The following is a 17,091-nucleotide window of genomic DNA, read 5'->3' as shown; positions in this document are numbered from 1 at the left end:
CCGGGTGTTTCCTTCCATCTACTACTAACAATGTTGTCTCAGAAAAGAACTCGTACTTTTCACCTGAACTGCAATTCTAAGCTCGCTTGCCCGGCTTATTGGCCTGTATCAAGCGAAAAGTCCCGTTAGGAAATAGACGCCAGCAGCAAGCAACAAGCGTAAAAAAGAAGAAGCCCTTCTCGAACGCGTTGATGATGATGACGCTTTGGCTGACAAACAAGCGGGATACAAGACACTGGCTGATTGGCCCACCAATTGGGAAGCAGAGAAGATTCAAAATAAGGTATAAAAGAAAAGTGCATTCGCTCGCACAGCATTCAGTCTTTTTCATACCACCGCTAGAAATTCGCGGTTATTTGAAAAGATCGTTTTCTTACTTTTTGGACTTAGCCGAAGCAAACAGCCTTTTCAAGGCTCTAAGAGTTAAAAATAATGTTCTCCTTCAGTCGCTATCGCACGGATTAGGAGGCCCTACATCCCCTGCTGGGCCAACTTGTGGCTTATTTCAGGCAGTCCTTCAGTGGGAAGGTTGCTAATCGAGGCTCGAGGCTAATATTCCGTGACCGGACAGATACTTCCTGAATTGTTTTTGATGATTCTTGTTCGAGGTAGATTTGATTTCTGTGTCGGTTTGATGAGAAGATTTTGCCAAGGAATGGTATGCAACGCCGATTATTTATCCAAAATAGTTGATGTGAGAGATTTGGACATATTATGTATCTTAAAGGTATGGTCAAGTCAAGTCCTACGTCCACTTAGCGGTTATGTCACAGACATTACCCACTGATCGTTTTTTATTTTGGAGAGAGAAGTGGATGTGTGGGTTTGAAAGAGCTGTTACATTCTAGTATACAATGTGCTTAATATTTGCTACTCACTACAGCGTGTTCGGCACACACCTCGAGTGCGATCGTAGCAGGCTCGTCCAGGCAGCAAGTCAATCTGTCATATTCGACAGCAAACCAGCGGACAGGTAAGACGCGTTGCATCTCCCTAGTAACATTTTGGTTTTATTTCACTCTTGTTGAGTAAATTATGGTCTTCAAAAGCTTTATAAAACTTAAAATGTTACTTGGGCTGGATAGGTGGTTCTTTTCCAGCTTATTTCCGATTCTCACAATAGGTATATACAATAAATCCATAACAATATTCCTTAATCTACCCAAGAGCAACCAACTGGCGCCTGCTTCTTATCCATCTTCGATCTACAGCGTCGCACACTACCTGATATTCCAACACTCCGCCTTAGTGTGCACGCCGCGCAACTCTCTTGGCTCCTTCTAACTCCGAGCCTCCCGTCCAGAGCTCCTCCTGGCCGGAACAATTCCTCCTGGTTCAAATCCGTTGCCCGCCCAAATGGCCTCCACTCCGATGTGTGTACGACAACATCTCCAGCACATGCGTCTGCACAAGTGACCCGACTCCGAAACTTACACAGCGCCTTTTGATGCTCTCCCGACCAGCTCCTGGATGTTCCGAACCAAAGCTCCTCCTGGACGGCCATAACATCCCACTAAGATGGAAAACGGGAATCGTTCCTGGGCCCATAGCCTGTTGGCCGGAGAAGGGAACCCCCTAAGGGGAACCCCCTTACACCACGGCAGGCTACTGACTGATACTTCTGCCAGCAGCTGCAGTTCTCTTTATTCAGCAATAGGTTTATACAATAAATCCATAACAATATTCCTTAATCTAACCAAGAGCAACTACAACCAACTGGAGCCTGCTTCCTATCCATCTTTGATCTACAGCGAAACGTCGCACACTACCTGATATTCTAACAAAGGTTTCAGGTGAATCGACACGTTGCGAAACGATATCATTTACGAAGGAAGCCATTGCTATTTCACGCCGCTCTTTCAAAGTCTGTATGTCAATGAGCATGCAGCGTGCTTTGTATGATGGGAGTGGAAATGATGTCCAGCCTAATTTAAGAAGAGCAAATAGTAAAAATTGCTTTTGAACAGATTCTAATCTCTCTTCGTGCGTGAATGAGAAAGGAGACCATACAATAATGCAATATTCCATTATTGATCTAACATAAGCTAGGGGAAGAGGACCTAAAACGACCCCCCCCCCCCCGGGGTAAAACGACAAAACTCGGGAATTCACTTATATTTACCATGTTTGAGATATCCTTGATAAAACTAGACGTGAAATTATGTAGGTAGGTTAGGCGAAAAAAGTGTCAAAATAATAGATAGGAAAATAGAAAAAACTGAAATTTTCCACATTTTGATGAAACATCTAACATTTCGGCGAGGCAAAACGCCCTAGTGGAACTATCCTACAATGTACTCGCGTCTCCACGCACTGTCCATAATGCTGATGTGCCGACGCGTGGTACGTTGTTCCCTAAGAGCTGCCGGCTGAAAGGCGTTTTGCCGCATGAGTTTTCCGGCAACGAAATATCACAACTTTTTCGAAATGTGAATATTATCAAAATAATTGATATGGAAATGCTAATTTCATCTTCCAAACTTGGACGTACATGTTCATGATAGCATTAGAGGCGAAAGTATAGAATTGATAGTTCCGTTAGGATACGGCAGGCATGAAGAATGTTTTTATAGAAGTCGATTTGAAAGCGAGCGGAGGGCAATATTTGTGATGGCACATATCGCACGACCTTCCTTCTGCCAAGCTCCCGTATGAAGGGGGAGGGAAGAATATCAGTGTGGAAGCTGATATATCTCCACTGGCAAAAGGAAGGTGGTTTGACTTGCTCATATGCCATCGCGTGCGGAAGGATTTGCTATCGACGAGTACTGTCTCCAAATTTCTAATATGACATCAGCATTTAGTCGAATAGGATTTTTATTGCACAGTTCTGTTTTCTCATTGCGTCCGTCTCGTCGCAACCAACTTGGCTGCCTCGGAGAGAACAAAGCAGAGAAAGGCACTGCTGCTGTACCGTCGACCAATAACAGCTGAATTGATGGATGCCCGACGGATGGTCGACGGTACAGCAGCAGTGCCTTTCTCTGCTTTGTTCTCTCCGGCAGCAAGGACAGGATCACACAGAAAATCGTTTAACTTCACGTAGAAGTAACACACACGAAATCATTAATTTAAAATAATTGAGTTTTTTTTCTAATTTTAATATGGCATCAGGTAGCTATATTGTTTAGCTGTTGCGTGAGGTACAAACACCCATGAAAATCGTTATAGCTAAGGCATAAAGGCAGTCTATCGCTTAGCTAGGGCATATTGCCCCTCATTCTCCTACATAAAGTGTTTTAATTGCATATGGGTCATGTAAGTTATAGCAGAAACGCTTATTAAATTTTAAAAATGCACCTACGTGAAAGAGGAAGGCCCATTCTTTCGCGTAGTGGGTGTTTTTTTTTAGAGAAATTGATTTTTTTAAATAAATCAAATTTTTGCAAAGGCAAGTCCATCTATCGCTTCATGGCTTGTCAAGCTATGTAATGTGACACGATAACATGGAATCTGATTGTTCTCTGCAGCAGCATAATTTATTGCCAAGAATGATCATGAGGAGTAAATTAGAGTGTACAATTTTTGTACAGATTTATCATATCAAATCCCTTTTTACGTCATTGACAAAAATAGCGTGTGCAACTCGTAGCAATACTCGTTTTTTCAGCACTCGTAATAAACGTACAGCTCGCGCTGAAAAAAAAAATTTGTTTCCAACTAGTTGCATCCATTTCATTCGTATGGAAAAGTAGGCCGTTTCAACAGTTAAACAAGAACTGTTGACCAGATATTATGATCAGGAATTGCAAAATAGTAGTTTGTACAACAAGTTGCAAAAAGATGATTTTTTCAGCACGTTTATATAAATATACGAGTGCTGAAAAAATCAAGTTTTGCAACGAGTTGCACACGTTATTTTTTGCAATAACGAAAAATTGACTTTAATTTGATAAATCTGTCCCAAAATTGTACAGTCTAATTTACTCCACATGATCATTCTTGCCAATAAATTATGTTGCTGCGGAGAACAATCAGATTCCATGTTACCGTGCCACATTGCATAGTTCGATAAGCCGTGAAGCGATAGATGTACTTGACTTTGGAAATTTTTGATGACGTGTCCACCAAACTATTTAATTTATCACGTGGCGCATAGAATACACTATTTGAGCACTTACCGAAGCTAATTCAGCTATATGTGGTCATGTAACTACTATTCTGATGTTGGTTTTTCATTATAGAACCCAAATGAGTGCACAGATAGAAAAATCCACTGGAATTTACGCCAAAAATCATGCACATAAATGGAACGTCATTATCAGCGTAATTCCACATGGGATATAGCCAAAATGTATACAATATTTGACGTGAATCGTCAATATTGCATACAAGTTGTAAGCAATCTTGTTGGGAAGTGGACCATTTCAGCGTAAAATAGCGTAAATTTCCGCATGTAAAGTTTTACGCGCTGTTCATTTTTCATTATTATTTTCTGTGTGTTATGATAAATATTATGCAACCCATTTGAGTTGCATAATGTTCATTAAAGCACCTTTTTCATTGGTATGCAAAAGTAGGCTGTTTTATCACTCAAAGACGAACTGTAAACCAGATATTATGATCAGGAATTGCAAAAAAGCTATTTTATGAGTCGTTTTGCTTTTAATGCTTTGTTTTGGTATGGTTCTGCTTTCACATTTTGCTAGGTTGCTATCCTTCCCCTACCTCAGCATTCACAAGGACGTGGCCAGGACAGATCTAAGAGATTAGTCCCTTTTACCACCTACGAATACGGGTGAATTGCTCAATGCTAATGCTAATGTTAAAATGCAGTGGTATGAATAATCTAGCGACACGTTTTGGAAATCATATTTAAAACTTTGTTTAAAAGCCCTAGTAACCGAAAAGTGAAACAGGTAGAATTGACGATGTGACCCATTGCTCAGCGCGAAATTACCAAGCGAACGGGATCCCACTTATTACCAAAGTAAATAAACACGAGGAAAACAGATGATTCAATCATGTCTCATAATATGCTCTACTTCATATGTTGGTTGCATCAAGATTTGCCAGTAGTTTGTTTAGTAGCTTACCTTGTTTCTTGCTTTTTGACTGTAAAAACATATTGACATTGGAAAAAAGAATAATCTGAATGCATGAATACAAAAGAATCATTTGTTTGAGAAACTACTTATGTCCATTTTACACAAATTCGAGAAAACAATAAAAAAACTATTTTTGAACAAATTGGCACCGAATCTTTCGATTTCTTGGACACATATCAATAGTTGTTGGCAAAGCACAACACCCTGGACACATAAATAACTGCTCTTCAAAGTGCGTTCACATATGCAGTTTCTCAAACAAACGAAAAAATATCCATACATTCCTGAACAATTTTTTTTTCTCGTGCTTTTCGCCAGAATACTTACTTACAGAATACTTGGACGAGGATTCATAATTTATGAAAATCTCATTTTGGCCAAAAATATCACATATGTAAACGGTTCAAATAGATGTGAATTGATGGAAATATTGGAATCTATCCCCTTAAAATGATAATTATAATTTGACCCTTTCAATACCATTCCATACCATCACATGTATAGGTGGATTTTTGAATTATTTATTATTTACATCCTTTAACTTGTCATATAGTTTATTCTACCGACAATCAGGGAATAGCAGTAGAAAACATCCTAAAATGGTTGTCTGTCACCAAAAGGCATTGAAATTGAGTGAAGAACTAACCAATACCAATATTCTCGGAATTAAAAAAAATCATCCTGTTTTGCAGCACTTCAACTCAAATTGGTTGCAATTGAACGACGCTCGATGGTGCTGCGCAAAGAGAAATCGAAAGAAGTAGACAAGTTTATTCAGGTGATTTCTCTTCTTTCCGTTTTTAATTGTTCTAAGTGGCGTTCTCTGCCGTACCATCGCATCGTCCAGTCTGGATCGGCGCCGGCTGCGTCATACGTTTCTCTTCAGCATACCTTTTCGGTTTCTTTCTATCGAGTGCCAATTGCGTAAGGTTCGCCTGGCCTGTCTGGCGGTCAGCTGTGGACGGGTTTGAATAAAAACAGTTCTTAAAAATAGAATCGATTTGCTAGGTGATATTGAAGTTCAGAAGTTATGTTATTTACTCGATTGTCCAATCTGACTGCCAACGGCTGTTTGAGTTTAGTTAGTATGATTATAACTTATAAGGTTGAAACAAGTATTTGCAACCCAAAGAAGTTTGCTGTACAGGTGTGAAGCGTTATTACAAATCATCTGGACCGAGCTGCAGCAAACTGTTTGGAAATCAGACCACATCGAATGTACTGTTAAAAGCACATTCAAACCAACACCATGTTTGACTGATGATAGGATTTTCATGCACTTGTGAGGCCTCTCGTTTACGTAGATTGGCAGCACAATCAATTTACAGCTGAAATTACCAAGCTTACGATTCCCACAAGCTACATGTAAGACGAGCCGAACCGAGCCTTACGAATCTATGCTAAGTAATAACCTCGATATGCAATGCTCATCGTACGGGCAAACGTAGTCAACATCCGTGAAGAAGACTATTCATATCAACTCGGTACACTTGTGCACACTAGTTCGTAGCTTAGCTGAGGAAGATACAAACACTGAAGATGCACTGGATACATGATGTTTGCGAAATTATTGCAGCATACAATTTATTAATTTGAGTTTATGAATGACGAAGGACTGTTCCACAGGCTATACAATTTCATACATATTGCTATCTGAATGCTGTTGATTCCGTAACTCTCTCCCTCTCGGGTGATCGAGATACTCGCATGTTATTGTTGAATTCTCAAGTAGTTTCAGAATCTGCTTTTTGTGTACCTTGATGCTATAAGGAACGATTCATGCGCCTGTTCCTTTACTGAAAAATCACTCAATAATCTTGCACATGAGCAATTAACAGTTATTGGCCTTTCAAAACGTAGATCATTCAAATGGAATTAATACCCTTTTAGAACTGTTTTTCTAATTCCGGTCTAATTCATGCTTTAATGTTTTTGTGATGATTTCTTAAGCATTCAATGCGCATACTCTTTATCAGAACCAGGCTTCTGAAAGATAGACTTTTAATCTTGTCATTGATTCTACTAGTCAGTTACAGGAAAATAAGAACTTTTGCTCTTCCATAGTTTATGTTTTCGAATAGATATTTGACAACCTGTGACTGATTTATGGTAGGATATAAAGAACCCATTCTATGTTGGTAACACAACGTCCGGAATTTGAATATTGCCAAAACTAAATTGTTATCAAAGTCGAATGGTTTTGATTTCATATGCTACACCACTGTTTGTCACTTAGTGTGATTAAAATCATTTACCATCATTATCTATGGTAGAACATAGAAATAGATGTCTAGATGTTGAAAGCTACAAAACCAAGCATGTTTTTTAATCAATCTTTTATAATACTTGCTGCCGAATCCAAACTATGCCGAAGCCAAAAATAGATCAGTGTACTGGGCTGCCTACCTACCCGTTGCAATCGATTGACAAAAATCATCCAGAGTAGAAAGGTGGACCGATTTTTCGAATAAGATCCGCGCTCTTCCAGACTGTACTAAGCCGTTCTGCAATTTATAAAATCCAAGCCCCGGTCCATTCCACCTTTGATCCCATTAGACAATATTGGCTCTAAGGATAGCTTGATAACTCTTGCTGAAATAGGTCGTCAGCTCACACAATCTTGGACAGAACATCGTCAGTCCAAACGAAGCAATTCTTTGGACTTCCATTTGACTCCCATCGACTTTTCGGCGAATTGACGGCCTTTATATAAAATCATAAAACACACGAAGACCCCAGGCTTCGACGGCATCCTGAATCTCGAGCTCAAACACATGAGTGCTCCATTCTTCGAGCACTTTTAGCCATCGTCCTGGAAGTCAGCGAAAGTCATCCCCATCTCTAGAAGCCTGGGAAAAATCCTTCTTCCCCTAAAAGTTAACGACCCATAAGCCTTCTCACAGAGTTATACAACCTGTTAGAATAGGCAATTCACAGCCGGCTATTTGAGTCTGCTGAACATCGCAACGGGTCTCAATCAACGGAGTGAGTTCCAATGCGCACAACATCGACACAGGCGTCCCCCAGGGCAGTATGCTCGGGCCCGTGCTGTTTAACTTGTTCACCTCCGACATGCCAGAACCTCCAGAAGGCGAAATTCTGTCTGTTCGCAGATGACACCTCCATCGTTTATAATGGTAAAGTGATCAGAGCGCTAGTGGCAAAAATCCAACAAGTCCCGACAGAGTACCTCATCAACGCGTTGAAGACTCGGGTCATCATTTTCCCTCACTCTAAAACCCTTTAACCTGTTCCGCCTGGGGACTGTAAAATCATCCTGAATGGCACGACTGTGGAATGGGCCGATGAGGCCGACGACCTTGGCTTGACTTTTGACAGCAGCCTATTTTCCGGCAACATGTTGACAAGATAGTCACAAAGTGTAACGTTTTGTTGAAACTACTGCAGCTGAAATTACACAAGCAAATCATCCTCCTTGTGATCGAATACGGCGTGCCGGTCTAGGCAAGCTGCGCTAAAACTCATCATCTGAAACTCCAGCTAAGCAATGCGATGCAGGTTAAGTGGTAATAACTGCACGTAGAAGAATCTTGTTCTACTGGAACGACTATTTTGATTGTTGCATCAAACAACGTGAATATTGTTGTTTCAATCTTCAAAATTGTTGTTCCAACGCTGATTCACTGCTTTATTTAAATAAACATTATTGTTGTTTCAATCCTACATCGAATGATTGAACAAATAATTCACGTGACTTTGACGTACATTATTGCAGGGTTGTGTTGAAAGCTTTTTCGCCATGTGTGTGCGTGCGTGCCACAAAAATTTGCTTTGAGAATAGGTCGTATGTGCAAAAATTGGGTCTTTTTGTTCACGCTCTCTTTCACTAATAGAAAGGCTAGTTTTGAATTTTTTGCTACAATTTTACTTCACCACGTTAGACTATTGTTTTTAGATATCCGCCAAGAAATTCGAAGTAAACTTTTGTATAGTTATGTAATAATCGAAAGAGAAAGACCTTTTCTAATAGCGCTCAAGAAATAGGGTTTTCCAATAATTTTTAATTTTAATGAGAATTCAGTGGAGAGCACTCTTCGGCTGCAAGTGTCCATCAATAGATGTCTGCGGTGCACAATTCCTGCTAGAATGCCTCACAATTATATTTCAAACACCGAGCTGGACAACGCAGCAGAGGCAGACATATAAGCTTATGGCGCGTAGCTTCTATAAAAAAAAACTAAAAAAGTCCACTGAAATCTACCCTATCAACAAGTTTTAGCTTTAGCTGGACATCGCCCTAGATGGAGATGTTTCAAGTCGATCCTTTGTACCACTCAGAGTACACAGGGCCCATAAGTAAGAAAGTGGAGAGTGCAGAGCGGAAACATCCTAATGTTAAGACTTGCAATCGCTTGTGACTCGGCGAGTATAACAGCATGAGAAATTATACGCACTATACGATAGTGACCCAGATTCTGGGGGACCTTTCTTGCGCCTTAAGCAATGTAATAAAAAAACACATTAGAGAAGCCATAAATAGCACCTAAAGATATACCTCATTACTCCCAATATTTCCTTTTTCTATTTCCATAACTGTGGCATATAATGCTAGAGCATGGCTTTCCGGCAAAGTTTATTAGGCTAATTCGTCGCTGATTTGGTCCAAATCGAGCGTCAGAATATCTGGTGAGACATCCGATTCGTTTTTGACGTTAGATCGATTGATACAGGGCGATGTGCTCTACTCGGGATAGCTCTAGAAGGTGCAATACGAAGATATGGGGTGCAAAGAAACGGAACTATCATCAACAAGTCTTACATGCTCCTTGATTTTTCGGATGACATCGACATCATTTGCAACATATAGGCAGAGGCTTTCGTACATTTCACTCTTTACATGTGATAACAACGTTAGCCACAAGGTGAAAAGGCGTATTGCGGCTGCTAAAGTAGGACTTTCTATGGTTTGCGTAGCCAGCTTGGGTCTCGCAGCTTACAGACAAAGACAAAACTAGTTCTGTACATATCATTCTTTCTTCCACTTGATCTGTACGGTCATGAAGTATGGAAGCTGAGCGAAAATTACTGCATTAAATACTTGCGTGGTGGAAAATGGTGCATGGCGCAGACATATGAATCAAGAGTTATACCAAGTGTATAAAATATTTTTTTAATTTTTCAATTATTATTCACTAACATTTCTTCTGTGCTGTTCTCTATCTACACGGAAACTATTCGACCCCTTTTCAAACGGTTAGATTTTTCGGAAATAAGTTTATCCAATAGAATTTCTTTCTCGAAATCGGATCGCTGTACCGTTTCAGCCAACATGAGTTTTTTTAAGCTATGAAATTGCTTCCGAACATGATTTATGGGAAAAGTTTTGTCATCTCTCTCCAATTTGCGGCAGGATCTTTTCTTTTTCCTCCTCACATCGGCCATCAAACGGGATTAGCCTTTTTATGAGAAAGCTTGAGCGGTCCAAGCAAATTGCAAGTAAGATGGCACTAACGTAAATTGGACTTTTCCGAGTGAAAGGTGTGACATTGAGTCGGTTCCGGAATTCCGAGGCGAACACTGCTGCGAATTTTCATCATCAAGACACTAACTTACACTTGCTCTGTGAAATTTACCTTGAATGGGCGGTATTCACACACGGGTAGAAAATGTTTGTATGATATACAATGGGTATAAAAAATCGTGACTGCAGTGAAATTATTGTTGTGCGCTTGCTATTTCAAAAGATAGCACAAGTTTAGAACATTAGTGCCGTTGAGTGTGAGAAATAAAGGTCGTTTTATACAATTTGGATATAGGTGCGACGGAATTATTGTAAAGAAAGTCGTTCAGTGTGTCAGACGACATTGATGAGCGTTTCAAATTGTTTATTAGATTTTCTTGTGACATCCATGCATTATTGCTGCCATTCTGATAACTATTATTTGTTTGCAATAGCATAATACGATGTTTTGAGCGATACATTTGTGCTACGAATATAAAATGATTTTTATTCTTTTGTATGTTATAATCAGAGCGTAAAAATTTTTTTTTTGGTGAAGTCCTCCCTTCTTCACTTGTCAGCTCACTTCAAAGTCGACTCTGGACTGTCAATATTCAGTTGAATATTAGTAATTGAATATTTATGCACATTCTACAAATTGATAAATTATCTGAAATCTGAACACTGATGAAATGATGGGGTATCGGTCCTAGTTATCTATCCGCTTAGTAAACAAAGTACAATGTTCGTTAATGGCGTCAATAAATATTGAATTGCCTAGGAAGGGATCATCTTTTGTGATGAGATTGTTGCATCTTCCTGAAAGTTTCGAGATGGTTTCTGCCTGTAGTTGGATAAATCACCACGGTCATCATGTTATTAATATGTTTTCGTACTCACCTTCCTCTGAGCAAAAGTTCAAAACAACCGCTGGTACCGGGTCAGGGAATAGGTTGTCAATGTGCGTACCCGATAGATTCCTGCATCTAGGGATTCAGCAAAACTTGAAAATATGTAATTCCAGTTACAACGAATCTTTTGCGGGGAATACCCCAGGAATTTACTTTTCAATTCAAATTCACACTTTCAAGTTTTCGAAACGTGATTTTTTTGCTGACAGGTAGCTCCTGAATACTAATGGAGTTTAGTTTTGCAATATTCATGCATAGTATAAATTCTAAAGCTTCATAGTATAAAGTTTATACTATCGTTCGTTTACACGTCGTATATAAATAAAATGATTAAATCATTGATAATTAAATAATTTTCCTTTTTTCTTATTTATGAGTTATCCGGATCATTATCAAACGCTCTAATGATAATATCTTTTCAGAGTGCTCTTTGATTAGGGATACTATTCCTGCAGAAGCATTGTGTTTGAACCTTGCAGAATGGTATATGCCAAGATTCTATATAATACAGTCGACTATATACATCTCGATGTTCTATATCTCGATATCTCTTCCTATATCGATGGTTTCCTCGGTCCCTTCAATCTACATACATTTGGTCTTTTAACATCCCGATAATCTCCCTATATCGATATCTCCCTATCTCGATGTGTTCTGGTTATATTTTGTTCAGGATTCTCTCTCGCTATGTCGATATATTCAAATTTTTAGGCTACTAGACCATCTTTGGACAATAACAAATACATCAAAAACAAGAGATGGCATTTGTTTTGTTGCCGTTTTTCATAGCAACGAGCTTTTTTTCGGTCTAGCACCCATTTCAATTTTCCTTCCATTCGTCGATCTCTTTTTCACGGTGTCTCTATGGGGAAATACTATTTTTCAACACACAGCACGTGAAAATATATGTTCTCCTATTTCATATCATGGGTAAACTAAAATGTTCTTTCGGGGGATCTAGAACAATTTTTATTTTGTTCACTATTTTTTGGTGCAAACTCCATAGAAATATCAAATGATATTTACAATGTTATGAAAACTCATATGTGAATATGTGCATTATGCGGAAGATATTGATTTGAAAAATATATTGGAGGTAACTACTTTCTCTTCGACTCCAACCCACGACCCTACAGTACGATAAACTGGTGCTTTAACCAACTAAGCTACGAAGGATCTCCGCCGGCCTTCGCAACCTAGCGGCTACTGAATGAGCTCGAATATTTTTACAAATCGCCCAATTTCTATGCAACACAACTATTTTTATTTTTTTCATTTTTTAGCGCTAAGCTAAGCGTCTTATTCGCGTCTATGGTATATAATTAATGAATATAGCATGTATAGTGAACAACGGATCTTTTCTGGCTATTTTCAGGTATCGCAAGTCCATTTGACGCACTGCACAACGGGTAAGAAATTATTATCGCCAGACGGTGTTGTCCTACAGTCTATACAAAAAATTCTGCTCTTCGATTTTATTTCATCTAAACGATTTTGCAATGTTAACTAAGTAAGTACAACTAACATAATGATATTTGAATTTTTGTTTTGCGCGCGCTCTTGTTGCTCTGGTGTGATTTTTTTTTGACAGTTTGACATGACATTTAGAAAATTTAAATATACCTCTATTAGCTGCATTTACTTAGTTAAGACTGTAAAATCATTTAGATACAGTAAAATCGAAGAGCAGAATTTTCTGCGCAGAGTGAAGGACAACACTGCCGCCAGATAGTTATGATTTACATTTAATTTAGAATCCAATCACGACCCATATAAAATGTTTCAACAGTCCTTGCTGTATAATTCATTTCTAAAACAGGAAATCTCGTTCTCGTCAACTCAAATTATCGATGAACTGCTTCTAAAAATCCATCAAATCCAAATTACGTATGACAACTGTTCCTAAAAGTTCTGATCGGCCACGAACCTGCCGTCCCATCCAATTAAGCTGCCGTGCATTCGTTTGCAGGTAGAAATCTCACTATTACATAAAAGTTTCCCCAGCCAACCAATAAATCAGATAGCCATCAATTTCTGAAATTAGATAGAGTATCGATTATACCCCCGCGGGAACACATGACTTGTAAACCGCAATCCCGCCCAACCAAACCGGCACCAACGACGCAGCACCTGACAGACTAACTGTCGTGACGGCACGGATGAACGAATATGGTTGAGTTTTTTTTATTCCGTCTGCTTCCACTCACTACTCGTCTGACGGAGCCCTTGCCATCGGAGAATGCGGTGAACCTGCCGCCCGGTGGTGGTGACTTCCTCCCTCACCTGCATTGGACGAAATCGAATAGCATAGCTCGTTTGTTATAGATGATGTAAGCATATGTGTATATGTTAGCCTGTGTACAACGAAGCCCTGCGCTGAAGCAGAAAAGCGTCGCATTCGCAACGACGACGTCATCACTGTTGGCTGGTTTACTGCAAAACATTGTGCAGTGTTCTGATGGTGGCCTACAAAACAGTAAACTAGATGTACCTTCCAAGGGTACTTCGTCTCTTTAGTAGCGGATCTGATCACCCGTAGGAGATAGTGGAGCAAAACGGGTTAATCACTTACAATGTAATTTGTAGCAACACGGTGAAGAACGTGCATATATCTTCTTCTATTTCTTATTGGCATCACATCCCTCACTGGGACATTGCCATCTCGCAGCTTGTTTGTTCATTAAACACTTCCGTAGATATTAACTGCGAGGTTTCTGGGCTAAGTTACCATTTGCGCATTCGTATATCCATGAGGCTGACACGATAATACTTGTATGCCTAGGCAAGCCGAGAAAATTTCCGGCCAAAAAATTTGCTAGACTGGACCAAGAATTGAAACCAGCCACCTTCAGCACGGTCTTGCTTTGTAGCCGCTCATCGTGCAGCATCGTAGCTCAAACTTTAACCTGTTATGCTGTGGTTGCAAATGAAATCAGAACCTGTCGGAAAAGGAAGAAAATCAAAATCAAGTGACCGGAATTTGAACCAGAAAGTTTATAAAACGTTTATAAATCAATTTTATAAAACGAAGCAATTTTATGCAGATTTTCGACTAGGAGAAAAAGGCTTGGAATGTTGAAATAGTGCAATATTTATTTAGTATTATATTTTTTCATAAAACTAAACAAACAGAATTAACTAGGCAATTTTACATATATTTTTAAAACTCATCCGATTTTATTCGAATAAAATAATGTTGATAACTTATCTTCGATACAGGCTTTAGATAAATTAATCATATTTCTTTAAACCACCGGGTTAAAAGCGGAAGTAAACGCATTAATAAAGCAGATATTGCTCATTTTCGATATAAATTCGTAAGACTGTTGTAGCATGCCTTTCATCCGTCACGTTTCTATAATTATATAGATTGTACTAGAAATTATAAGCACGCTAAAAAATAGTCGACAAATTGCAAAGCATGTAATTTTTTTATTCCTTTCGTTATTTGATCTGCACTCTGTGTTACTCTTAACCGCTACTGTGCCGAGATCTACTGTGGTACTCTGCTGTACAGAATCCACACAGAATCTATTTTTAGATTTCCATTATCATTATTGTTGTCGTTGCCAGTCCATCTCATCGTAAGTCCATTGTGTCCGTTTGTCCATGTCGTGCGCGTCCAATGATCGTTGCATTGTTTGGTTGCCATTTATCCGGGTACGTTGGAGGAATGCCTCCGAGAAGAACAAGTTGTCAGTCGTCATCAGGTAGCCGTGACGGTAAGGCGCGTCTCCCAAACGCCACCGTATGGGCTGCATCCGACGACTGACGAGGGTTTGGTGGAGGGGCTGGGAATCGAACCCATGACCATTCGCTTGTAAGGCGAACGTGTAGCCAACTACGCCACAGAACCCCCAAAGAAAGCATGTAATGTTCCATAAAAATTTAGATGCCTCCTGATGCAGATAATATCCATTGAATAAACGTGATAAAATTTTTCTTTTTTTCTTTAGAAATATTTAGCTACTATTTTAGGTCATAAAAACTGGTATGCACAAATTGAACATTTTTAGGGTGCCTTTTTTTTAAATCACCTAGTAAAAAACGTAGAGCTATTATAAAATAAAAATATAAAACTGGATTCGATTTATGGATCTTGTGATTGACAGTCCTTCACTCTACCACAGCACCATTCAACACATCGAAGGGACTGCATGTTGACTTACTATAAAAACCATACGATTATGAAGTTTTGTACTCGGGTTTCCTGTTACTTGATTGCACCATCACAGGAAAAAAATGTGAGTTGTCAAAACGTTGAACGATGCTAAATTAAACATGAAGACACTTATCTGTAACTTAATTTGAATCAACAATTAAATTTTGAAAGACGCATGGAAGTTACATGGTAAAAAATATGCAACAATGATTTCGTTTCGTGTTTGCAACATGAAGTGCAGTATTCTTTGTTTGTTTCCAAATATCAAACACGTACTGCATTGCTATTACAATGAAACATTGATCACAATTTGAACGTTTTTGATATCTTGATGCAACTTTTTTGTGCTTTGATGTTTTTCCAACGCCTTTAATGAAACTGAATAGAAACAAGGCGCTTTTAGGAAGATGTTGCGTGTGCTACTTGGGTGTTGTGCAAACACCTCAACCGCGAGAAGGAAAAAATCCTAAAACATGACTTATATTCCACAAAATACAAGTTTGAAATGGGAGATAATTCATAATTCATCAGCCGAAATCACGGCACGCGGCACACTACGATCTCCCATATACCAAAACCGAAGAAAGTAGATAAGATAACTTGCCAAAAATCCAAAAAGAAAAGTTCGAGATACTTAAAAGCAAGAATGCCTATAATTTCTGGAACAGTGTATATATTTATATTTTTATATTTATATATATATATATAGGTCAGGCTCGTTATAAGGCAACCTTGTTCTAAAGCAACCTTGATATAACGTAATTCGTTATACTGCAAATTTTAATTCTACATGTATAACGTAACTTTCATAAACTATGAACTTTTTTATCCATTAATGTGTATAATTTTCAAATTTCGCATTATCAACTATTATTTGAATATTTGTATGCCAAATAGAGTTTCCATTTCGGGAACATAATTTCTGAAATCCCGAAAATCCCGGGATACCCTTACCCTTATGTAATAAACATATTTATCTTCAGTACATCGATAACAAAATTCCTTAATATTTACACAAAAGAGCAGCTATATCTAACTGACGCCTGCTTCATGAACATATTCCGTTTTCAGCGAGGTTTTACACATTCCTTCCTAGTGTACACGTCTCGCTAATCTTTTCGCTCCTCCTACCACTAAACCAGTCTTCCTGAGCTTCTTGTCTCCAAAACAATTCCTGGTTCAATCCGTTGTTTGAGCATACGATCTTCCATTCGACATTCGTACTGCAACCAGATGCACCTGTACAAGTGGCCCGACCCGATGCTTGCCAGTTAATCTCGATGATTTGCCGACAAAATCCTGAATGTTTTGATCCGAAGCTACACATCGAGTTCTGCTAATCAGCTTGACACTATGTTGTAGATCCGAAACCTTCCTGGGCCCATAATCTATAAGGAGAACTGCAGCTGCCGGTAGAAGTATCAGTCAAGAGCCTGTCGTGTAGTTAAGGAAATTCTGATATTGTTTTTTTAGGGTGATTCGGAAGGCTATACCTCATGATAAATTTCT

The 17,091-nt window shown here is 39.0% G+C and overlaps 1 protein-coding gene across 5 annotated transcripts in view; it reads left to right on the top strand.

Moving 5' to 3' along the window:
• LOC134220438 (protein couch potato) overlaps nt 1–17,091 on the top strand; it is a 549,209-nt gene that overhangs the window by 56,521 nt on the left and 475,597 nt on the right. Inside the window, exon 1 of one of the 5 annotated variants that reach the window (XR_009981902.1) lies at nt 12,814–12,829. The exons of the other annotated variants lie outside the window; for them this stretch is intronic. The gene's annotated coding sequence lies outside the window, so the exon portion shown is untranslated. Of the gene's footprint in view, nt 1–12,813; nt 12,830–17,091 lie in introns of those variants that run through there. 5 annotated transcript variants of the gene reach the window in all.

Source organism: Armigeres subalbatus, chromosome 3 (genome assembly GCF_024139115.2).
Source record: "Armigeres subalbatus isolate Guangzhou_Male chromosome 3, GZ_Asu_2, whole genome shotgun sequence".
NCBI lineage: Eukaryota > Metazoa > Arthropoda > Insecta > Diptera > Culicidae > Armigeres > Armigeres subalbatus.
Note: the sequence above shows the minus strand (reverse complement) of the source record. Positions and strands in the feature narration are given on the sequence as shown.